At 37.4% G+C, this 26,091-nt stretch overlaps 1 protein-coding gene across 10 annotated transcripts in view; it reads right to left on the reverse strand.

Moving 5' to 3' along the window:
• Window positions 1–26,091, reverse strand: part of SLC16A7 (solute carrier family 16 member 7) — a 204,432-nt gene that overhangs the window by 118,834 nt on the left and 59,507 nt on the right. For 4 of the 10 annotated variants that reach the window (XM_061416633.1, XM_061416634.1, XM_061416640.1 and 1 more), the window contains exon 2: window positions 20,469–20,566. The exons of 3 other annotated variants lie outside the window; for them this stretch is intronic. The gene's annotated coding sequence lies outside the window, so the exon portion shown is untranslated. Of the gene's footprint in view, window positions 1–969; window positions 1,107–20,468; window positions 20,567–25,423; window positions 25,513–26,091 lie in introns of those variants that run through there. 3 more of the 10 variants (XM_061416641.1, XM_061416642.1, XM_061416636.1) reach the window with 3 other exon arrangements.

The following is a 26,091-nucleotide window of genomic DNA, read 5'->3' on the forward strand; positions in this document are numbered from 1 at the left end:
ACATTTAATTTCAGTTCAAGAAAAATGTAAATAGAAAACTGCATAAGTAGTACCACAATTACACTTAGCTTTTGATGTTTACTTGTCTTTATCATGTGAGCCTAAATACAACCAAAAGGTTTTTTTGACCTTGGATATTTGCTGAATAAAGATAAAAATGGCCAGACACTTTAGAAAGAACAGAAAATACATTCATCTAAGTTACAGCTCCAGTGGCTTAAGAAATGTATCTCTTTATGTTGAGAACTCAGTACAGAATATGATTACACTGTAAATGTATAGAGTAGATATTTTTATTTTGAGAAACCAGCCTTCAAACTGTAAAATTAATAGCCAATGTCTTTAATTACATATAAATATACAGAAGCATCACACAAAATAACTTTATATCTTTCCATAATATAGTTCCAAACATTTTGGGAATAAATTACCTAAGCCCTATAATAAAACCCAATTCATTTTTACAGTTTTATAGCAAAGTACACATAGATGTTTATAAACATTATGATTTAGAATGAGAAAAATAAGATTACTTCCAATATTGTTATCTAATATCAAGTAAAAATGAAATTTTACTATTTAAAAATTCAGTGTTCCTTCAAAATTCCAATGTTAAATAAAGTTTAAAATTTTCTTAACTAATGACAACTTGGCTGACTATATAATGTACTGTATTAATTAAGTGTGATTAATACATCTTTCAGCCAAGAGATTTAAGAATGATAACAGTTAGTTTCATAAAAACATTTTAAAAATCTATTTATATAATATAAGCATAGAATAATACCTCATTACCCTTAACCCAGTACCACTCAAAAGTAAAATCATTTTCTATTAGCCAACAATTGCAGACTTTTTCACTCTCATTAAACTTAGAACATGAAATCAATTGACATTAAAGGAATAAAAAATGTCTATTATTTAAAGTATAGCTTAACATGGGTACAAGCTGTATACTTTAAAAGTTACCTGAATAGACAGAGAACACGAGTGTGCTACTTCTCAGGGCTCAAAGATGAGAATCGAGGCAACTGATCATTAACTTTTAGCTGGAAGCAAACTTGCATACATATCTCAAGAGACTCTCTACTCTGCCCTCCCACTCTTGCTTCTCTCAAATCAGGGAAAAGGTAGCACTATCTCTTCTTGAAGGACTTGCTTTGATATGCACCATTAGTTCATACTTTTTACAGTGTAAAGTTAACTTGGCTTAAATTATACCCTGGGTCAAAGAAGGTAACCAAGTTTGGCAATTTAAGCTGCTAAATTTAACCTGATTCTCTTTCTCAGATGTTGCTACAACCACATTTTCAAGTATATGGACCATCGTGTGATTTAACATCATGAATAGAACATACTGCAAAACTAATATAAGATATAAATTAAAACATCAGTGAATCTTCACCTGGTATACTACTACTCAATCAGTTATGAACAATAATAAAGAGGCCAGGGCCATGTGTTGAACCCCTTGAGAGGCAGATAGTTTCATTTTGTTGCCTAATCACACACTACACGGCTTACTTGGCCAGCCATTCAGTAAATGCCTGCCCTCTGTCACAAAGGGTCCTCCCCTAAGAGTGTAATGGGGTATCTGATGGTGAGTCTTTGTATTTACGAACTTACAATAGCTTTATAGAAATGAAGAGCCATCATTTAGTGGGCGTTTCCCATATTCTAGGTAGGTTATCTTACCGAACACTTGACATTCATGACCTCACTCTCTGGACCCTATAAGATAGACTATTATAATACATGTTTAAAGCATGAGGACACAGAGGTTCAGATTTGGTTACTTAGGTCAGATAGTTAGTAAATATTGGGTCCTAGATTCCAATTCTGGTTATTATTGTTATTTGGATCCAAGATCCACATTTTTCTCCACTGAATGGCAGGTCAGCCTTTCTATGGTTAGTAGATGAGAATTTGATTTCCCATATGAAAGATGCCATTATTTAGACTTAGGCAATAAGCAACAACTTGTAAAATATGATCCCCAAAGATGTTAATAGGCTGCATTTCTAAATGTACATATATAATGGTTTCAATAACCAGAAAGTTTTAACATAAATTATCTCTTGACATTTCTTCTAATTTTTTTAACTAAATGATGCAGATGCCTTTACAAAATAAGACATTCGGTGTTTTTCCGTCTTCTATTAAAATCTTAAGTTAAAAAAAAATGAAACAAAATAAAAGCACTGGGAAATTTTGTCTTGTACAATATTAGACATACACTGAAGTTTTAAAACACTAAATGAATTGTAATATGGATTTCACAATTATGTAGCACAGAAATCAAAAGCAGATGACATCTTTACTGAGAACTCTTCAAATACCTTTGTCCCAACACAGAAAAGTGCTTAGTAGGTAGTAAGTGTTCAGTACATTTATTTAGGGTAAAATTACCTGATGTAATAATAACTTCATTATGTACCCCACAGACATACTTCAAGTAATATTTTTTTGAAATGCAGAAGAAGAAAATTTCAATAGTCATTTGCTTTATCAATTACTTTTATATAATACCAAACGACAAGACCCAATTCTATGCAAATAAATAATTATTAACTTTATTAAGCAAACATATCGTTAATTATACCAAGAAGGCTAAATTTCAAAAGGTCTCATGTGTGATTAATATTTTTATTTAGTATTATTATAAAATGTTCTAAAGTTAAATAAAAAGAGAAATACAAAAATATATCTGTTTAATATATAAATATTATGTTATCAAGAGAATAATTATATAACATAAGAGCTATAAAAATTAGAATTGGCAGAAGTATGAACAATATATTTTGTACTTATTTTGTATGACTCTGCTTATTGTTACAACAACATTAAATCCTTAAAAAATTATTATCTGAGTAATACAGACAGTTATGTTTATTACATAAACCTTTGAGGAAAGAAAAGCCAAATGCAAAACAGACTCGTTCACCAAGAGCCCAAGGGAGAAAGTGGCTGAAGGTGACTAACCTTTGCCAAGGTTATAAATTCTCAAGAGTAATTCCAAAAATGTGGTAGAGTGAGTTTTTTCTTTTTTTTTCCAGTTTCCAAAATTCTTCAATAATTCAGGGACAAGAAAGTGAAAGACAGAAAGTAGCCTCAGGGGAAAACCTTGATAAATAGCATGTGTGCTATTGGAACAGGTTATTAATTCTGCGTTTGAAACATGACAATGGGTTCTTGGCTATGAATTTGTTTATAACATTATTCCCAAGTTCCATGCAGGATTCACATATTTCCCTTGTGAGATTTTGATGTTTTCTACATTATGACTAAGGAGTAAAAACTGAGCTAATAGGGAAGATTCAAGTTTTCAATCTGCATAAAAAATGTAAGAAATTCCGCAAAGCCGAAAGCTCAGTTGTAGATACTTGGGTGAGGAAAAGCAGTGAACTAGTCAAAAGCCTAATCAAATACCTCACAAACACAATGGAAATCTTTTAATAGGTTGCTTTTCCCATTTGGTTGTTGGTTTTTTCCCTATTCTTTTCCTGGAAAGAGTACTATACTCTTAACATTCATTAAGCATAATTGTGATCTCATTATTTTCAGAATTCTAGAATTACAATAGAGTTTGAAATCAGCATATAATAGAAGATAACAACCCAAATTTATTCCCTGAGTTAATTATCCCTCAGAGTTATAATGAAAAAGGAAATCTCTTTTTAACTTTGATAAGCATAGAAGGAAAAAAAGTCCTCAGTTAAATTTTCTTGCATAAGCTAATTCTTCCAAACTTTCAAAATACCACAGGAAAATATAATGGGAGCAAAGGGTCCTAAACTCAAAATACAGAGGTATTCTGCCATTTCAACAGATTTCCTTTTTTGCTGATGACAGCAGCTCAATAATACTAGAGCAGAACTATTGGAAACATGATTTGAGTATAGGGAATATTTAAGATACTTCCTTCTTTGACTGTTATCCAGTTAATAGATCTTACTGTATTCAGCCGATACAGGAAACACATTCAGAGAGAGAACTTCTGACTCAGAACTTCTAGCTCAGAACTTCTGACTCCTCTTAGCTCCCCACCATCACCCTCAGCATGCACGTGGTTTCATAGCTTTCTAGTAAATACAGCAGCCTCTGTCAGAGACTCAGCTCAAAGCCAGAGTCAGCAATCCTGTCTCCCCTTCTCTACAATCACACTGAATTATCAGTTCTAGTAGATTCTACTCCCACAAGGACTCAAATACATCTCCTTCCCTTCTTTCCCATAGGCAAGATTTTATTTCAATAAAGTTGATAGCTTTCCAGTTGTTATACCAGCATCCACTTTCTCTATTTGAGTAAAGCCTCAGTACCTCAGTATCTTTGCCTAAACTGGTCAGTTAATAGAAGCTCAGACCATGGCATACTGATCAATAACTCCTCACTGCTGCTTTCCTACCCTCATACCCCACAGCCATCTGTGGACACACAGACACACACAAACAAGTATACCTTGGGATATGTCACAAGATGGGCTTTCCCAGGTGGCACTAGTGGTAAAGAACCCACCTGCCAATGCAGGAACCTAAAGGGATGTGGGTTTGATCCCTGCATCTGGAAGATCCCTTGGAGGAGGGCATGGCAACCCACTCCAGTATTTCTGCCTGGAGAATTCCATGGATATAGGAGCCTAGCAGGCTACAGTCCATAGGGTCACAAAGAGATGGACACGACTGAAGTGACTTAGCACATGTTATAATACAATCATTTGTATTTTCCATCTACTACTATAATCAATAACATTAACATTGGAGCTTTAATATTAATGTTAGTTTTAATGGACTTTTCACTGCTGCTAGTAACATAGAAGCCATCATTTCTCTTGTTTTTTTAAAAAATTCTACAAAGGCATTAGACATTACTATGAGATGTGAGTAAATAGAGCTCAAGGCAACAATACATCTAGGCCCAGTCACATCTTACCAAGTATGAGATTCTTCTACACCTCAAAATGAATTTCTATCTTTATTAAAAATTAACAAAAACCTTGAAACATTTTAAATTACTTTAAATTAAAGTATAAAATCTTCAAATGCTGATGTCATGAAATATAAATTTTAGAAGTATAGTGGCTATTATCAAAAAGACCAGAGATAACAAATGCTGGTGAGGATGTGGAAAAAAGGGAGCCCTGGTGGCACTCTGTTGATGGCACTGTAAATTGCTGCAGCCCTATGGAAAATTGTATAGAGGTTCCTCAAAAAAATTAAAAGTAGAACTGCTGCTGTAATGATCCAGCAATTCTACTTCTGGGTATATAACCAAAGAAGAGTTAACTAATACCTGGAAGAGATATTTGCACTCCTGAGATCACTGCAGTGTCAGTTACACTAACTGAGATATAGAAACAACCTAAGTGCCCACCACAAACAAATGGATAAAGAAAATGTGCCACACACAGGTGCAAATGTGCATGCGTGCACACACACACACACACACACAAATGTATATATATAAACTGGAATATTATTTGGCCATAAAAAAGACAAAAATTCTGCCTTTTGTGACAACATGGATAGATCATGAGGCCATTATGCTAAAAGTTAAATATTTAGATAGAGAAAGACAAATATGGTGTGATCTCACCTATATGTGGAACTGAACTAATAGAGAAGAGAGTGGCAGTGCTGGGGGCTGAGGAGTGGGGGAAATGGGGAGATGTTGGTCAGAGAGTACAAAGATTCAGTTATAAGCTGAGTAAGTTCTGAGGATCTACAGTACAGCACAGTGACTATAGTTAAGAATATCATATTGTATACTTGAAAGTTGCTAGGAAGAGTACAGCGTTAATGTTCCCACCATAACTACAACAAAATGATAATTATGTGAGGTGATGTTAACTAACTTTATTGTAACAATAGCTTCATAATATACATGTGTGTATCAAATACCCGGGTGCTGCTAGTGGTAAAGAACCCACCTGCCAATGCAAGAGACATAAGAGATGCAGGTGTGATCCTTGAGTTGGGAAGAACCCTGGAGAAGGAAATGGCAACCCACTCCAGTATTCTTGCCTGGGAAATCCCGTGGACAGAGGAGCCTGGTAGGCTATGGTCCATAGGGTCACAAAGAGTCAGACACGACTGAAGTGACTTAGTATGCATTCATGCACACCTTAAACTTAGATAACATATGTCATCTAAGTACATCTCAGTAGAGGTAGGAAAAAAAGTAATGAGGCAGAGGTATGAAGCAGACACCTAGATTTGGAAAGGCACAGGTTTAGCTCAGTCCCCTAATACCCCTACCCCAGGCTGTGGAGGGGTGTGGTAGGCAGGAACCAAGCAGCCTGAGGTGGGACACAGTCCATGCCCCTGCCAGAGTGCTGCTCCCTTCCCCCATTTCAGGAGGAGCCCTCATGCTTGGGATTTGTTCTCTAGAGGGTGCTGGGTGCAAAGTAGTTGTAGTCAAGTGGTTCCACTCTACTGGCCTGGTTACAGTCCTCAAGGAGGGAAGGAGAGCCACGCCCCACCTCCCTTCCCATCCCTCTGGATTTTTAACTCTTAACACCTGCCAGTAAAGATTGGCTGCACTGAAAAAAGAATGTAAAGACATAACGGCAAAAGCAAGGTTTATAGGAGTCATAACCATGTCCTAGGACTTGATAAAAATCCTATGGCTTCAATTATTTTGTCTCTGGTTTCCCTGTGTGGACTCGACTCTCTTAACATCCTACTTAGTAGCAGACAGAGCATACAGACTGTCTTCACCTTTGTCTGGCCCTGTGAGGAGCCCCAGTCTACTTACTCAGCTTCCCCCTGCTGGGGAACCAGCTATTTCCTACTATGGTGTAGAACAACTCCTTGCTGTTCTTCTTCACCCTATTCTAAAGGATCCTTAAAAAAAAAAAAATTTGATTTAGTATTAGAAAGCTCAGGTTCAGACCTACTTTCTACTTCTGACCTTGAACAAAGTACCTGACCTTTCTGAGTCTCAGGCTTCTCACCTACCTACTGGCTTCATGTTTCCTTACAGAGACAATGCTAGTAAAATAATATTTCAGTATATTTCACATATGATTGCTGAATTTGAAAAAAGAAAACTAAGCAAGCTTAGGACAGACATTTCTGGAGCTCTCTTTTAGATATGTGCCTTCCTACAGAGGAGCTGGGTTCTGGCCTGGTTCATTTGTTCTTGTTTTATCATTAAGTCGTGTCTGACTCTTTGCAACCCCATGGACTGCAGCCTGCCAGGATCCTCTATCTATGAGATTTCCCAGGCAAGAATACTGGAGTGGGGTTTCCATTTCCTTCTCCAGGGGAATCTTCCCAACACAGGGATCAAACCCAAGTCTCCAGCATTGGCAGGTGAATTCTTTAATGCTGAGTTACCAGGGAAGCCGAGTCTGATCCATACTATGTATATACTAGGGCAGGTTGTGCTCCTACAAAGGGAGTCTAAATTTTGGAGAAAAATTCAATTAGAAACTCCATTTGACCACATATCCAAGCCACATACTTTAGTTAGCATCAACTTTAAGAATTAAAAAGATGAGTCAAATGGACTAGCCTAATCTATTTTCCCTTGTTTTAATTAATCAATTTAACCAACATTTAGGGAGTAGCTAGCATATAAAATTCATTATGTTATGAACAGTAAGAAGGTCAAGATAAGTAAGACAGATTCTCTTTTCTCAAACAGTCACTCTTATGATGGAAAATAGATTCATATACAGTTAACAAAGCTTAGCTATTAAACCTAAAATATAAAGTATTATGAGTTGTCATATACTACAGAATCTTGTGTGATTTAATTCATTTCTACATATATTCACATATTTAATAGATAAAAACCACAATCATAAAATTATCTGCTCAGGGCATCTGCCATAGCATCATAAAGCTGTTAACCAATGTTAGGATCTGATGATCAGAATTTGATAACTAAGAAATAGTACCCTATATCTGAAACCAATGTACTCATTATTATTCAGATTTTTTTTTCAAAAATTGCTATTTTATTTGTTATTGCTAAATCAATATAGATTTTACAGTCTAATATATATGATTATACATTCTTTTCATTTTAATAATAATATTTTGAAAATAATTTTGAACTGAAGTATTTCATAGGTATATTTAAATAATATGTGCATTTTCCCATCAGTATATATTTTATTTTTTTTTTTTTTCTAATTTTATTTTATTTTTAAACTTTACATAATTGTATTAGTTTTGCCAAATATCAATTTTGCCAATATCAGATTTTTCATAGATGCATTAACAAAGGTAACTGATTTACTCTTAACAGGAATCCACAATTCATTATTTCTGGAATATAACTTGAATGGGGAAGACAAAATAATTAATTTTCAAAATTTCCTAGGTTAAAGAGACTGTGTAAAATAGATAGCTAGTGGGAACATACTGTATAGCACAGAGAGCTCAGCTCAGTGCTCTGTGATGACCTAGATGGGTGAAGTGGGAAGAGAGGAAGGTCCAAGAGGGAGGGGATATATATATATATATATATATATATATATATGATTGGGCTTCCCTGAAGACTTAGCAGGTAAAGTATCCACCTGCCAGTACAGGAGATCCGGGTTCGATCCTTGGGTCAAGAAGATCCCTATGGGTCACAAAGAGTTGGACAAGACTGAGCAACTAAGCACAAGTCTACATAGCTGACTCACTTTATTGTACAACAGAAACTAACACAATATTGTAAAGCAACTATGCTGCTGCTGCTAAGTCGCTGCAGTTGTGTCCGACTCTGTGCGACCCCAGACGGCAGTCCACCAGGCCCCACCGTCCCTGGCATTCTCCAGGCAAGAACATTGGAGTGGGTTGCCATTTCCTCCTCCAATGCATGAAAGTGAAAAGTGAAATTGAAGTCGCCCAGTCATGTCTGACTCTTAGCGACCCCATGGACTGAAGCCTACCAGGCTCCTCCATCCATGGGATTTTCCAGGCAAGAGTACTGGAGTGGGTTGCCATTGCCTTCTCCAATAGGCCAATTTAAAAAAAGAAAGACCACCAAAAGCGTATGTATCTAGTCAATTTAGCCTGAAAGAAAAAGCCTTATTATTTGCTCTCAGTATTGACATCAACCCCCCAGGATTCACAGTCTATGTAAGAGAAAGGAGAACACAGTAAGTGTGGGATTAATTATAATAGGGAAAACATTGTTGAGTGTGCTCAGTTTACCTCCCTACTGATCTCTTGATGTGATTTCAACGTAAAAAGGTATACAGAGATATAGAAGATATATATTTGGTATGTAATTTTTTGAAACCTTCCACTAACTCATTCCAGTTAACTTTTTTAATTCAAAAAGTTTCTCTTCTTTTTTCGAGTACTCTTCTGTCAAGTCCCAAATTAAAGTTAAAGCAAAGTTAGAAAAGAATGGTATCCTTTGTACATTCAGTGTTCAAAAGTTTCTGAGGCTACACAGTGATCTGTATGTACTTCCACATGGTTAAGTGCCATGAGGAAAGCCCCTCCCAACTTTCTGTGACCTTTTAACTGCATCCAGGCAAATAAGATGTCAATTAGTAAAGTGTTAGAGAAGTGAGGGTGTAAAATATAAGTAGGAAAAAATGACCAAAGGACACCACAAAGATGCCAAGTATATGTGAAGGAAAATAGAAATAACATCGAATTAAAAGCATATATTGGTGTGTTTCTAAACCACATGTTCAATAGGGCCATGATATAGTTTGTAAGTATCCAATTGCTAGAGAAAACCTAGGGAGTCAGAAAACAGGCACAGACAAACTATTCCAATAGTTCTAACAATGTGTGATTAAAAACTATAAAAGAGGGACTTTCCTGGTGGTCCTGTGGCTAAGACTCCTTGCTCCCAAAGCAGGGCCCTGGGTTCAATCCCTGGTCAGGGAACTAGATCCTGCATGCCGCAATTAAAGATCTAGCATGTCGCAGCTAAGACCTGGCACAGTCAAATAAATAGAACAAAATAAAATATTAAAAGAAACTACATAAGGAATCATGGCATGTTGCTCCTGGCCTCTGTATGCAGGGCACTAGACAGAGTAAACAGATCCTGCCTCCCTGCCTGACTCCTGGAAGCTTTAATATTTTGGGATCATTGTTTCTTCCCCACTGTCCCAGAAAAGACTTGAAAAGACATAAGTTATTCATTGATATTGGGAGGTGAGCAAAATATGTCAGCAAAATTAATTAATATATTGTCCCTTACAATATAGTTATTGTGGCCAAAATCTAAAAAGTGAATCAAATATATGATCCTGCCAGGCCTTTGGAATACGTACCACATCACTGCCAGACACAGTGAATGTGGAAGTGAGAGAGTAGCAGTTTCTAACCATCCAGTTCAGAGGCTTCCCTCTTCATAGAATGTCTTTGAAAATTCAAACCAGGTTTTCTCACTTGCAAAGTAGTTTTTTTTTTAATCTAAGACACTTTTTTATAGGATGTTGCATACTTTTCCTGGTACCAAGAAATAGGCATGCTTAAACAGTGACATCAAAAAAAGAGACTGATAATATTAGCTAAAACAGAAAGACAAACAAGTTGAAGGAACTGAATTGCTATAGGATATGCAATGGGTAAATTTAACTCAGATGACCATGATATCTACTACTGTGGGCAAGAATCCCTTAGAAGAAATGGAGTAGCTATCATAATCAACAAAAGAGTCTGAAATGCAGTACTTGGATGCAATCTCAAAAATGACAGAATGATCTCTGTTCGTTTCCAAGGCAAACCATTCAATATCACAGTAATCCAAGTCTATGCCCCGATCAGTAATACTGAAGAAGCTGAAGTTGAACTGTTCTATGATGATTTACAAAACCTTCTAGAACGCTCAAAAAAGATGTTCGTTTCATTATAGGGGACAGGAATGCAAAAGTAGGAAGTCAAGAAATACCTGGAGTAACAGGCAAATTTGGTCTTGGAGCACAGAATGAAGCAGGACAAAGGCTAATAGAGTTTTGACAAGAGAACGCACTGCTCATAGCAAACACCCTCTTCCAACAACACAAGAGAACACTCTACACATGGACATCACCAGATGGTCAACACCAAAATCAGATTGATTATATTCTTTGCAGCCAAAGATGGAGAAGCTCTATATAGTCAGCAAAAAAAACACTGGGAGCAGACAGTGGCTCAGATCATGAACTCCTTATTGCCAAATTCAGACATAAATTGAAGAATCTAGGGAAAACCACTAGATTAGTCAGGTATGACTTACATGAAATTCCTTATGATTATACAGTGGAAGTGACAAATAGATTCAAAGGATTAGATCTGATAGACAGAGTGCCAGAAGAACTATGGACAGAGGTTCGTGACATTGTACAGGAGACGGATCAAGACGATCCCCAAGAAAAAGAAATGCAAAAAGGCAAAATGGTTGTCTGAGGAGGCCTTACAAATAATTGTGAAAAGAAGAGAAGCAAAAGGCCAAGGAGAAAAGGAAATATATATACCCATTTGAATGCAGAGTTCCAAAGAATAGCAAGGAGAGATTAGAAAGCTCTTCTCAGTGATCAATGAAAAGAAATGGAAGAAAACAACAGGATGAGAAAGACTAGAAATCTCTTCCAGAAAATTAGAGATATCAAAAGAACATTTCATGCAAAGATGGGCTCAGTACAGGACAGAAATTTTATGGACATAACAGAAGCAAAAGATATTAAGAAGTAGGAAAAATACACAGAAGAACCAAACAAAAAAGATCTTTACAATGCACAGAATCATGATGATATGATCACTCACCTAGAGCCAGACATCCTGGAGTGTGAAGTCGACTGGGCCTTAGGAAGCATCACTACAAACAAACCTCGTGGAGGTGATGGAATTCTTGTTGAGCTATTTCAAATCCTAAAAGATGGTGCTGTGAAAGTGCTGCACTCAATATACCAGCAAATTTGGAAAACTCAGCAGTGGCCACAAGACAGGAAAATGTCAGTTTTCATTCCAATCCCAAAGAAAGGCAACGCCAAAGAATGCTTAAAGTACTGCACAATTGCAGTCATCTCACACGCTAGCAAAGTAATGCTCAAAATTCTCCAAGCCCTTCTTCAACAATTCCTGAACCATGAACTTCCAGATGTTAAAGCTGGATTTAGAAAAGACGGAAGAACCAGAGATCAGATTGCCAACACCCACTGGATCATAGAACAAGCAAGAGAGTTCCGGTAAAACATGTACTTCTGCTTTATTGACTATGCCAAAGCCTTTGACTGTGTGAGTCACCAAAAACTGTGGGAAATTCTTAAAGAAGGGAATACCAGACCACCTGATCTGCCTGTTGAGAAATCTGTATACAGATCAGGAAGCAACAGTTAGAACTGGACACAGAACAACAGATTGGTTCCAAATCAGGAAAGGAGTATGTCAAGGCAGTATACTGTTACCCTGCTTATTTAACTTATATGCAGACTACATCATGAGAAACACCAAGCTGGAATCAAGATTGCCAGGAGAAATATCAATAACCTCAGATATGCAGATGATACCACCCTTACGGCAGACAGCAAAGAGGAACTAAAGAGCCTCTTGATGAAAGTGAAAGAAGAGAGTGTAAAAGTTGGCCTACAATTCAACGAACAGAAAACTAAGATCATGACATCTGATCCTATCACTTCATGGCAAATAGATGGGGAAACAATGGAAACAGTGACAGACTTTATTTTCTTGGGCTGCGAAATTACTGCAGATGGTGACTGCAGCCATGAAATTAAAAGACACTTGTTCCTTGGGAAAAAAGCTATGATCAACTTAGACAGCATATTACAAGGCAGAGACATTACTTTGTTGAAAAACGTCCATCTAGTCAAAGCTATGGTTTTTCCAGTAGTCATGTATGGATGTGAGAGTTGGACTTAAAGAAAGCTTGCTTGGGGCTGGTGCACTGGGATGACTCAGAGGGATGGTATGGGGAGGGAGGTGGGAGGACTGTTCAGGATGGGGAACACATGTACATCCGTGGTGGATTCATGTCACTGTATGGCAAAACCAATACAATATTGTAAAGTAATTAGCTTCCCATTAAAATAAATAAATTTATATTAAAAATAATAAAAATAAAGAGAAAAAAAAAACAAAGCTGAGCACTGAAGAATTGATGCTTTTGAACTGTGGGGTTGGAGAAGACTCTTGAAAGTCCCTTGGACTGCAAGGAGATTCAACCAATCCATCCTAAAGGAACTCAGTCCTGAATGTTCTTTAGAAGGACTACTGTTGAAGCTGAAACTCCAATACTGTGGCCACCTGATGCGAAAAACTGACTCATTTGAAAAGACCCTGATGCTGAGAAAGATTGAAGGTGGGAGGAGAAGGGGATGACAGAGGATGAGATGGTTGGATGGCATCACTGACTCAATGGCCATGAGTTAGAGTAAACTCCGGGAATTGGTGATGGACAGGGAAGCCTGGTGTGCTGCAGTCCATGGGGTAGCAAAGAGTTGGACACGACTGAGCAACTGAACTGAACTGAACTGATACAAAATTTGACCCCATTAATATATTCATGATAATGAGAGCAGACAAGGAGGAGAGTTATATAAAGGTACAAAATTTTAATCTATTTTATAACAACTATAAGTGGAGTATATTTAAAAATTTTTGAATCACTATTTTGTACACTTAAACTTATGTTTAAATCAACTATACCACAATAAAAAAAAAAGGAAAATATAGTTTTCAAATTATGTTAAATAAAAAATTATGAAATCAAGGGTATTTAGTTGCATCAAAATATCCCTAGCAGTGTACGAGGGTCTGTCTGTCTCCACAATCTCACCATCATTGTCTCCACAATCTCACCATCATTTGTTATTGACTTTGATTACAGCTGTCCTAATAAGTATGAAGTGGTACCTCAGTGTGATTTTTTTTAATTAATTTTTATCAGTGTACAGTTGTTTTATGACGTTGCATTAGTTTCTACTATACTGCAAAATGAATCAGCCATACATATACATATATCTCCTCCCTCTGGGCTTCCTGTCCATTCAGGTCATGGTGCAGCTGCTCTGAAGAAGAGGTGACAGTTCCTCAAATGTTAAACATTGAATTATCATATGATCCAGCAATTCCACTCCAAGGCATACACTCAAGACACATGAAAACATGTCCACACAGAAATTGTACTCAAATATTTATAGCAGCATGATTCATAAAAGGCAAAGAGTGGAAATGATCCAAATATCCATCAATTGATGAATGGATAAGCAAATTGCAGTCTACCATACAGCGGAATATATTATTCATCCCTAGAAAGGAATGTAGTACTGTAACATGCTACAACATGAATGAACCTTGAAAACATAATACTAAACAATCTAGTCACAGAAGACCACGTGTTATATTATTATATTTATATGAAATATCCAGATAGGAAAATATAAGAGATAAAGTAGATGAGCAGTTGATTACAGCTCAGGGGTAGGGGAATCAGGACATGAGAGCTGTCGGGTTGGGGACCATTTTGGAGAATGAAAATGTCCTAAAATTGATTATGGTGATGGCTGCATAACTGTGAATGTACTAAAAGCCATCAGATTGTGTACTTTTAAATGGGTGTATTGAATGCAATGGGAATTATGTCTCAGTAAAGTTGTTTAAAAACAGTCCCAGCACTCTACCAAACAAACAAAAAAAATACTTCTACCCCAAAGGCATTCCTCCAGAGGTTTTGGACACTCTTCTATCTATAAATGATAAAAAAAAAAAAAAGTATTAGTCTAGAGAATATAGTATTTAAGGAATAAAAGTAATAATAATAGCAATAGTTAATATATATATATATAGCCCCCGCATTTGCATGTGTGCTCAGTCATGTCCAACCCTTTGTGACCACATGGACTGTAGCCCACCAGGTTCTTCCATCCATGGGATTTCCCAGGCAAGAATAGTGGATTGGGTTGCCATTTCCTTCTCCAATATAGCCCCGGCTGCTGCTGCTGCTGCTGCTGCTGCTGCTAAGTCGCTTCAGTCGTGTCTGACTCTGTGTGACCCCATAGATGGCAGCCCACCAGGCTCCCCTGTCCGTGGGATTCTCCAGGCAAGAATACTGGAGTGGGTTGCCATTTCCTTCTCCAATGCATGAAAGTGAAAAGTGAAAGTGAAGTCACTCAGTCGTGTCTGACTCCTAGCGACCCCATGGACTGCAGCCCACCAGGCTCCTCCATCCATGGTATTTTCCAGGCAAGAGTACTGGAGTGGGGTGCCATTGCCTTCTCTGAATATAGCCCTGCTATATGCCAAATACCATTTTAAGTACTTAAAATGTAAATTAACAGTTAGTTCTCACAACAGCCCTATGAAGAAGATGCTTTTACTGTCTTTGTTTCACAGACGAAAAATTGCATGCTCTGGAAGTTTATAATTACAGGCATTCCCTGTTGATACTGCAGTTCAGTTCCAACCACCACGATAAAGCAAGTATCAAAATAAAGCAAGTTACATAACCAGTGCACACAAAGTTAAGCTTACACCATACTATAGTCTATTAAGTGTGCAATAGCAGCACTATGTCTAAAAAATGTACACACCTTAATTTAAAAATACTTTATTGCTAAAAAATGCTAAATCATCATCTGAGCCTTTAGTGAGTTGTAATGTTTTCTCTGGTGGAGGGTTTGAAATATTGCGAGAATTACGAATACGTGACACAGAATCACAGTGAGCAAATGCTGTTGGAAAAAGGGTACTCCATGCAGGGTTTCCCCCAAAGCTTCAATTTGTAAAATACACGATATTTGGGAATATTGGGAATAAAGTAAAGCTCAAATAAAATGAAGTATGCCTGAAGGAAGAATCAGAGGCGGGATCTGAACTCATATACTCAGGATCCATAGCCTGTGCTCCTAACTAAAGAGGAACAGGCACGGACAAGTCAGTTCCCCTAGGAAATCATGTAGCCAAAAGGAATCACATGACATATTAAACCTACCTCAACACCATGACTGACCTCATGTCACCATGGCATAAACCACTCTGCTCACAAGCTTCATTGCCTAATCTCACAGTGTCAGGCTGTGTTAGTTTTCTACAGCTGCTGTGATAAGCCATCAGAAACTTAGTGGCTTATAATAACCCAAATTTATTATCATAGTTCTGGTGGTTAGAAATCTCCCTGGGCTAAAATCAAGGTGTCAGTGGGAGGCCAAAGGAAGAATCTGTTTCCTTGCCTTTTCTAGTTCCTAAAAGTCGCCCGAATTCTTGACTTGTGGCCACATTCCTACATCCTCAAACCACCAACACTGGGCTGAATCTTTTCTGTGCTGCTATTTCATTTATCAGATGCCTGGTGAGTACAATGGACACCTGTAGATTATTAGGGATAATCATAAGGTCATCTAAAGGGCAGCCTTACTTCTCCCCTGCCTTGTAACAAAACATTCCTAAGGTGAAGGGATTATGATGTGGGGAGCCATCATTTTGCCCTTATTCTGCCTACCACCAGGACATACAAAGATGTGTTCATAAAATTTAGATTGAAAGCAGAATATAATCATAGAGTTGTTCTAGGAACTGTTTCTAATAAACAGGTGAAACAATTTTGTAAATTCATCACAGTTCAGTTCAGTTCAGTCACTCAGTCATCTCTGACTATTTGTGACGCCATGGACTGCAGCATGCCAGGTTTTGCTGTCCATCACCAACTCTGAGAGCTTACTTAAACTTATGGCCATCGAGTCAGTGATGCCATGTCAAACATCTCATCCTCTGTTGTCACCTTCTCCTCCTGCCCTCAATCTTTCCCAGCATCAGGGTCTTTTCCAATGAGTCAGTTCTTCGCATCAGGTGGCCAAAGTATTGGAGGTTCAGTTTCAGCATCAGTCCTTCCAATGAACATTCAGGACTGATTTCCTTTAAGATGGACTGGTTGGATCTCTTTGCAGTTCAAGGGACTCTCAAGAGTCTTCTCCAACACTACAGTTCAAAAGCATCAATTCTTCGGCACTCAGCTTTCTTCACAGTCCAACTCTCACATCCATACATGACTACTGGAAAAACCATAGATGGATGTTTGTCAGTAAAGTAATGTCTCTGCTTTTTAATACACTGTCTAGGTTGATCATAGCTTTTCTCCCAAGGAGCAAGTGTCTTTTAATTTCCTGGCTGCAGTCACCATCTGCAGTAATTTGGGAGCCCAAGAAAATAAAGTCTGTCACTATTTCCATTGTTTCCCCATCTATTTGCCCTGAAGTGATGGGACCGGATGCCATGATCTTAGTTTTCTGGATGTTGAGTTTTAAGCCAACTTTTTTACTCTCTTCTTTCACTTTCATCAAGAGGCTCTTTAGCTCCTCTTCACTTTCTGCCATAAGGGTGGTGTCATCTGCATATCTGAGGTTACTGATATTTCTCCCAGCAATCTTGATTCCAGCTTGTGCTTCATGCAGTCTGGCATTCCCCATGATATACTCTGCATATAAGTTAAATAAGCAGGGTGACAACATACAGCCTTGATATACTCCTTTCCCCATGTGACTCCTTTCCCCATGTGGAACCAGTCTGTTGTTCCATGTCCAGTTCTAACTGTTGCTTCTTGACCTGCATACAGATTTCTCAAGCGGCAGGTCAGGTGGTCTGGTATTCCCCTCTCTTTAAGAATTTTCCACAGTTTTTGGTGATTCACACACTCAAAGGCTTTGGCATAGTCAACAAAGCAGAAGTACATGTTTTCCTGGAACTCTCTTGCTTTTTCAATGATCCAGCAGATATTGGCAATTTGATCTCTGGTTCCTCTGTCTTTTCTAAATCCAGCTTGAACATCTAAAAGTTCTCAGTTCACATACTGTTGAGGCCTCGTTTGGAGAATTTTGAGCATTACTTTGCTTGCATATGAGATGAGTGCAATTGTGCAGTAGTTTGAACATTTTTTGGCATTGCCTTTCTTTGGGACTGGAATGAAAACTGACATTTTCCAGTCTTGTGGCCACTGCTGAGTTTTCCAAATTTGCTGGTATATTGAGTGCAGCACTTTCACAGCATCATCTTTTAGGACTTGAAATAGCTCAACAGGAATTCCACCACCTCCACTAATTTTATTTGTAGTGATGCTTTCTAAGGCCCACTTGACTTCACATTCCAGGATGTCTGGGTTTAAATAGCGTCTAAGAGTCCCCAGTGGAGGCGGGGGTCAACAGTGCCCTGCTGCAGGGTCAGGGGCACTGAATGCAATGGTGCGGGCATAAGTCCTTTTGAAGGAGGTCACCGTTACTGCCATTACCTCTACCATAGTTTGGACTCAGGGCGAACAACAGGGAGGGAATACAGCCCCACCCATCAACAGAAAATTGAATTCAAGATTTACTGAGCATGGCCCTGCCCATCAGAGCAAGACCCAGATTCCTCCCCCAGTCAGTCTCTCCCATCAGGAAGCTTCCACAAGACTCTTACAGAATGAAAACCACAATCACAGATTATTAAACAAGCTGATCACCATGGAGCACAGCCTTGTCTAAATCACTGAAACTATGAGCCATGCCATGTAGGGCCAGCCAAGACTAAGGGGTCATGGTGGAGTATTCTGACAAAATGTGGTCCACTGGAGAAGGGAATGGCAAACCACTTCAGTATTCTTGCCTTGAAAGCCTCATGCTGCTGCTGCTGCTAAGTCACTTCAGTCATGTCTGACTCTGTGTGACCCCATGGACAGCAGCCTACCAGGTTCCTCTGTCCACAGGATTCTCCAGGCAAAAATACTGGAGTGGGCTGCCATTACCTTCTCCATGAGAACCTCATACACAGTATGAAAAGGTAAAAAGATAGGACACTGAAAGATGAACTCACCAAGTCTATAGGTGCCCAATATGCTACTGGAGAAGAGTGGAGAAATAAGTCTGGAAAGAATGAAGAGATGAAGCCAAAGCAAAGAGAATGCCCAGTTGTGGATGTGACTGGTGATGGAAGTAAAGCCCGATGCTGTAAAGAACAATATTGCAGAGGAACCTGAAATGTTAGGTCCATGAATCAAGGCAAATTGGAAGTGGTCAAACAGGAGATGGCAAGAGTAAACACAGACATTTTAAGAATCAGTGAACTAAAATGGACTGGAATGGGAAAATTTAGTTCAGATGATCATTATATCTACTATTGTGGGAAAGAAACCCTTAGAAGAAATGGAGTAGCCATCATAGTCAAAAAAAGAGTTAGAAATGCTGAACCTGGATTAAATCTCAAAAATGACAGAATGACCTCTATTTGTTTTCAAGGCAAACCATTCAATATCACAATTATCCAAGTCTATGCCCCAACCACTAACGCTAAAGAAGCTGAAGTTGAATGTTTCTGTGAAGACCTACAATACGTTCTAGAACTAACACCAAAAAAAGATGTTCTTTTCATCACAGGGGACTGGAATGCAAAAGTAGGAAGTCAAGAGACAGCTGGAGTAACAGGCAAGTTTGGCCTTAGAGTATAAAATGAGGCAGGGCAAAGGCTAACAGAGATTTTCCAAGAGAACACACTGGTCATAGCAAACACCCTCTTCCAACACCACAAGAGATGATTCTACACATGGACATCACCAGATGGTCAATACTGAAATTCATCACAATACTCTTACAATTAGAGTAGGCAGCAAACCAAACGCAAACAGGAAATTTCACCAGTTAAATATAGTTTCTGAAAAGCATATGGACTGGTTAGAAGAATATCTGACTTCAAATTCTTTCTCTTTCTAGTTATGCAGTTTTGAGCAAGACACTGACAGTGTTGAGCATTAGTTTTCTCATCTGCACAGTGAGGAAATTAATCACTGACCTGCTTTACACCAGGATTGCACTAAGGGTCAAATTAAATTAAATCTTTGCAAGTAGTAAAGCCTTATACAAATAAAATATGAATGAGAAATCCTGACATAATCATTTTTGTTCAAGATACAGTTATTTTTTAAAGGGTGCAAATGACAAAGACAATAAGAAAAATAAAAAACTTAAAGCCTCTACATTTATATTAAAATGAACATTTATATTAGCAATAGTAACAAAACATAATTCTATTGTTATTATTATTGAAATTTATCATTTCCTACTTTTATAATATCCTTTTAGTGAAGGAAGGGTTTATATTTAGCTCTATTTTATGTACAGAGAAACTGAAGCTTAATCTCTTCACTAAAATCACACAGAATATAGAGTCACAGAAAGACTAAATATTTAAAGTGTCAACTTTAAAATCTGTTCTGTTTTTGAAAGGGATGTAAATACCAGCCAAGCCAATATTCCCATTCACACTGAGTATGCATCCTAAGTAGCTTTAGTCATGTACAACTCTTTGTGACCCCATACACTGTAGCCTGCTAGGCTCCTCTGTCCTTGGGATTCTCCAGGCAAGAATACTGGAGTGGGTTGCCGTGCGCTCCACCAGGGGATCTTCCCAACCCATGGATTGAACCCACATCTCTTATATCTCCTGCATTGGCAGGCGGGTTCTTTAAGATCCACCACTTCCACAGGCAGCATGATTTAGAATGACTCATAAAAAATGTTACTATACATTGAGAGTACTCACAAGGGAGCTCTATCAACACAGAGTCCAAAAGTCTTTTAGTTCCCAAGATTCCCGTGTCTAAGGTTGCCCAGGTGACCATCACATCTTCAGATTAACTGCTAAAAAAAAAAATCAGAGAATGGCATCAGTTCAGTTCAGTTCAGTTCAGTCGCTCAGTCATGTCCGACTCTCTGAGACCCCATGAATCGCAGCACACCAGGCCTCCCTATCCATCACAAACTCCCGGAGTTCACTCAGACTCATGTCCTTCGAGTCAGTGATGCCATCCAGCCATCTCATCCTCTGTCGTCCCCTTCTCCTCCTGCCCCCAATCCCTCCCAGCATCAGAGTCTTTTCCAATGAGTCAACTCTTCACATGAGGTGGCCAAAGTATTGGAGTTTCAGCTTCAGCATCATTCCCTCCAAAGAAATCCCAGGGCTGATCTCCTTCAGAATGGACTGGTTGGATCTCCTTGCAGTCCAAGGGGCTCTCGAGAGTCTTCTCCAACACCACAGTTCAAAAGCATCAATTCTTCAGTGCTCAGCCTTCTTCACAGTCCAACTCTCACATCCATACATGACCACAGGAAAAACCATAGCCTTGACTAGACGGACCTTTGTTGGCAAAGTAATGTGTCTGCTTTTGAATATAATCACTTAAATATTGAGATGCATGATAAAAAGAAAAATGAAAAAAATATCCAACTCTATCTCTGAAAGACTGGATAGCATGTAGCTTTCCGTTGTCCAGGGTGAAATTACTGTTTGCCTTTTCTAAATCTCCAAGGCTTTATTTCAAGCCCATTTTTAGACAGGGACACGTTTTCTCGTTAAATTACTTCACATCACCACTAACTTGTTATAACTACCATGCCTGCCTTTATATGTGCCTGCCTTTACATTTTCCTGCAAAAACATCAAAGAGATTCACCTCAGTCAAGTATATTTCGGACTTCAAAACTAAAAATAGCTTGTCTTTAACTTTTTGAGACTTTTCTTTCCACTTTTGGTAGGATAATGAAAAAGTGTGTGTGTATGTGTATGTTTATAAAGCAATAACTTGAAATTTTTACATAAATACATTAAGAATCTATTTACATTAAATTTATTCATTTAAAAACTGAAGAAGAATTTCAATAAGATTTCTGAGCTCTAACAATAAATCAGAAAATTTTGTAAAAGACCATCAAAATTTTACCATCAATTCATGTATGTTCTTTTATTATATAGTCCTTAAGACAAGTTTTTGACTTCTCCATCCAATCCCATTAATTATAAAAAATAAAAGAGGATGTAGTAATTTTTAACTACTCCATGATTACTAAATTAAGTCAGTTAATATTTGTAAAATGCTAGCACTCATCTCACACACTAGTAAAATGATGTTTAAAATTCTCCAAGCCAGGCTTCAGCAATACATGAACCGTGAACTTCCAGATGTTCAAGCTGGTTTTAGAAAAGGCAGAGGAACCAGAGATAAAATCGCCAACATCTGCTGGATCATCAAAAAACTAAGAGAGTTCCAGAAAAATATCGATTTCTGCTTTAATTACTATGCCAAAGCCTTTGACTGTGTGGATCACAATAAACTGTCGAAAAATCTGAAAGATATGGGAATACCAGACTACCTGACCTGTCTTTTGAGAAACCTGTATGCAGGTCAGGAAGTAACAGTTAGAACTGGACATGGAAGAGACTGGTTCCAAATAGGAAATGGAGTACGTTAAGGCTGTATATTGTCACCCTGCTTATTTAACTTCTATGCAGAGTACATCATGAGAAACGCTGGGCTGGAGGAAGCACAAGCTGGAATCAAGATTGCCAGGAGAAATATCAATAACCTCAGATATGCAGATGACACCACCCTTAAGGCAGAAAGTGAAGAGGAACTAAAGAGCCTCTGGATGAAAGTGAAAGAGGAGATTGAAAAAGTTGGCTTAAAGCTTCAGAAAACTAAGATCATGGCATCTGGTCCCATCACTTCATGGCAAATAGATGGGGAAACAGTGGAAACAGTGGCTGACTTTATTTTTCTGGGCTCCAAAATCACAGAGATGGTGATTGCAGCCAGGAAATTAAAACGCTTACTCCTTGGAAGGAAAGTTATGACCAACCTAGACAGCATATTAAAAAGCAGAGATATTACTTTGTCAACAAAGGTCCACCTAGTCAAGGCTATGGTTTTTCCAGTGGTCATGTATGGATGTGAGAGTTGGACTATAAAGAAAGCTGAGTGCCAAAGAATTGATGCTTTTGAACTGTGGTGTTGGAAAAGACTCTTGAGAGTCCCTTGGACTGCAAGGAGATCCAATCAGTCCATCCTAAAGGAGATTAGTCCTGGGTGTTCATTGGAAGGTCTGATGCTGAAGCTGAAACTCCAATACTTTGGTCACCTGATTTGAAGAGTTGACTCATTAGAAAATACCCTGATGCTGGGAAAGATTGAGGGCAAGAGGAGAAGGGAACGACAGAGGATAAGATGGTTGGATGGAATCACCGACTCATTGGACATGGGTTTGGGTGGACTCCGGGCAGTGAGGCCTGGCGTGCTGTGGTTCATGGGTCGCAAAGAGTCAGACATGACTGAGCGACTGAACTGAACTGAACTGAGCATAGTATTTGCTACTAAATAAGAAAAGAAAAATGTACTATGAACAATTATTATTATTATTAATAGTTGTCAGTTAAGATAGTGAAAAATATTAGTTTATATAGATGAATAAATATTAGTTCCTTGTTTATTCCTGACTTGAAAAATATGAGATTTATTCACATACATGTCTTATTTGTCATATTATTAACAAACATAATTAAGGAACTTTCAGATATTATCCAGAAAAATCAGATTGTTTAATAGAGCATGGTGTAATGCAAAGATTATTGAATATTTCACAAAAGTAAAGACTAAGAGGAGAGAACATAGGTAATACCATGTCATTGAGATAGCACTTGCAATGTCACCTGGCTTGACCAGAGAACTTCAACATTGTAGTCTAAAATGGAAAGAATTTCAGGCTGGCAGTCAATCTGCTTACTGTGGAAGTTCCAGGACTATAATAAGTAGATTAGGCACATGTAACTGTCTCATTTAGTAACTATCCCATGAAAATTTGTCAATTCTACACATGAAGAACTTCCTTATAGTGACAATTAAGTTCATTTGAATTTAGAATCAGTATTAAAATATATTTTACAAAATTACTTACCGGTGGTGTTATACCACAACAAGCAAAATTTATATAATAAAGTTAACACGTTTAGGAACATAACATCTTATTACAATTAACTTAATTTTTTGCTTCCATGAATACCACTGAAAATCCATCATTTTGGATTTAATTTCATGTGAAGACATGATGGTAAATTGGTATAATTTGATATAATTCATTTTTGTCCACAAATTATATTATTTATCCCCTGCCCCATTAAGGTTACTAATATTTGAGAATAATGAAATAAGGAAGATTTTTTCTTTCCTTTGTATCTTAACTATAAAATTATGTTAATGGTTTGAGTTTAGAAATTCCCTGATTTTACTCTAGAATATCAGAATAAGCTTAATTTATAGGATTTTGTTGTAAAAAATGGGGCAACAAAAGTTTTCTCATTTGCTTTAATGTATACTTTTGCTATTTTTTTTTAAACAGAAACAAGCCACAGGCCTTAAAAGGTAAGTGCTTGTGAGCTGATACATCTTTAAAAAAAAAAGACTAATTTGACGGTCATATGATCATATCCATTAAATAAACAATTTTTTTAAGTAAGTAGTTAAAGTGAAATGAAACACTTTCTATTTGTTTTGGCATGCTTTTTGACCTTCTGAGTAACCTTCACATTGTGTAAAAGTTAGTATATGTGACCTTCTGAAACATGCATGTCTAAACCACAGAGAAGTTTGACAAAGGTTTTTACTTACTAACAAAAAACTATATTATAGGCCCCTTACTGTAAAAGCCATGTGCCCCAACTAAGACCCAGTGCAGCCAGTTCAGTTCAGTTCAGTTGCTCAGTAACTGAGCAACTTAGTCGGGGCATGTGAGATCTAGTTCCCCAACCAGGGATTGAACCCGGGTACCCCTACATTGGGAGCACAGTTCTCTGACTTTTTATACTGAAAATCAACACAAATAAGAAATGGTGGTCCAGTGGCTAAGACTCCATTCCCAATTCAGGAGTGCCCAGGTTCAATCCCTGATCAGGGAACTAGATCTCATGTGCCCCAACAAAGACCCAGTGCAGCCAAATAAATATTAAAAAATAAATAAATAATAGGAATTTCTAAGTCCCTGGAAAGTTGTGTTAATGTCTAATCTCTTTTCCAATTATCAGGTAGAAAAATATAATTTTTAATTTTATAATTTCAGAGGCCATTATTTAGGTGATTAAGTGGCCATACTTTTTAGAAAAAAACAGCAGCTATTTCAGGATTTTAATATTTCATGGTGTCATGAAGTTCTATGTCCAGAGTATGGTCATCTAATAATTAATTAAATTTGAATCTTTTTTGCAACTAAAATGCATTACTCAGGGTTCATGATCTTTTCTAACTCATGAGCAAATCTTAATTAAGACAAATAAAATATATTTTTATAAAAGTTCTTTTTAAAGAGGCTAAGAAGTTGTGATGTAGAGGAAGAAAATATATTATTCATATTTACACCTGGTTGGTTATTCCCCCTTGAGTGATAAAAGTTAAAAAATTACATTAACTAAAATAGGTAATTTTACTGATATATTTGACAGAATGGTCAAGAGAATCTATTTTAGAAAACAGCAGATAAACCTACTTTCCCAGGAGAGTGTTTTCTCCTTTAACTTAACAGCATCATGCAATTATATTTGTAAATATTCAGTGTTCATTAGGGTTTAAGAAAATGTTCCTTGAATGAATTATTCATAAATACCTCAATCATAATTCCATACTTTATGCTAGTAGTTAGCATTAGTAATAAAGCAAAAAATAACTGAGAACCCACCTATTATTTTCTTTTAAATCTCTTTCTCCTTTCCTTTCCTCACAAGCGCAGAAAGCATGTTTGTTTTGGAAGCAAATAGCAAATACCACAGAAGGAGAACTTAAAGTGAGAGATAATGATTGAGGCAAAAATGTAAAATCACATCAGCTGATAAGTGACTGACTGACCCAAGGTTGAAGAATGTGAGGGCATTAGGACAAAGCTAAAGAATAACAGTCCTTCTGCTGTTAAGTGACAGGCATGAGACTCCACGTCATACTCCTAGATACTCAAAAACAAATCTTCTATTTTAAGTTTACACAACCACCAAAGGTGATCTCTGAAAGTCACAGAAGGCAGATTCTCCAAAGCCTTGTAACATACAACCACAGAAACACTATTTACAGCTACTGTCTGTAGTCATTTTCATGGCCAACTTCAAGAAATTCTATTGTGCTCCTTAACAAGGAGTATAACCTAAAATTGATAAACAAGCACAACAAAATTACATAAGTAGAATTCAAGGAAATGACTTAAACCATCTTAGAATAAACAAAAAGTGAGAAAATAGAAAAACCAAAATTTATGATTATAGAACTTCAGTAAAAATATTGAAGGCACAATTCTTGTTCACATATCTTTGTTATGGAGATGTAAATCACCTGCCCTCCTAATTGAGAAGTCAAAGA

The sequence above is a fragment of the Bos javanicus genome, chromosome 5 (assembly GCF_032452875.1).
Source record: "Bos javanicus breed banteng chromosome 5, ARS-OSU_banteng_1.0, whole genome shotgun sequence".
NCBI lineage: Eukaryota > Metazoa > Chordata > Mammalia > Artiodactyla > Bovidae > Bos > Bos javanicus.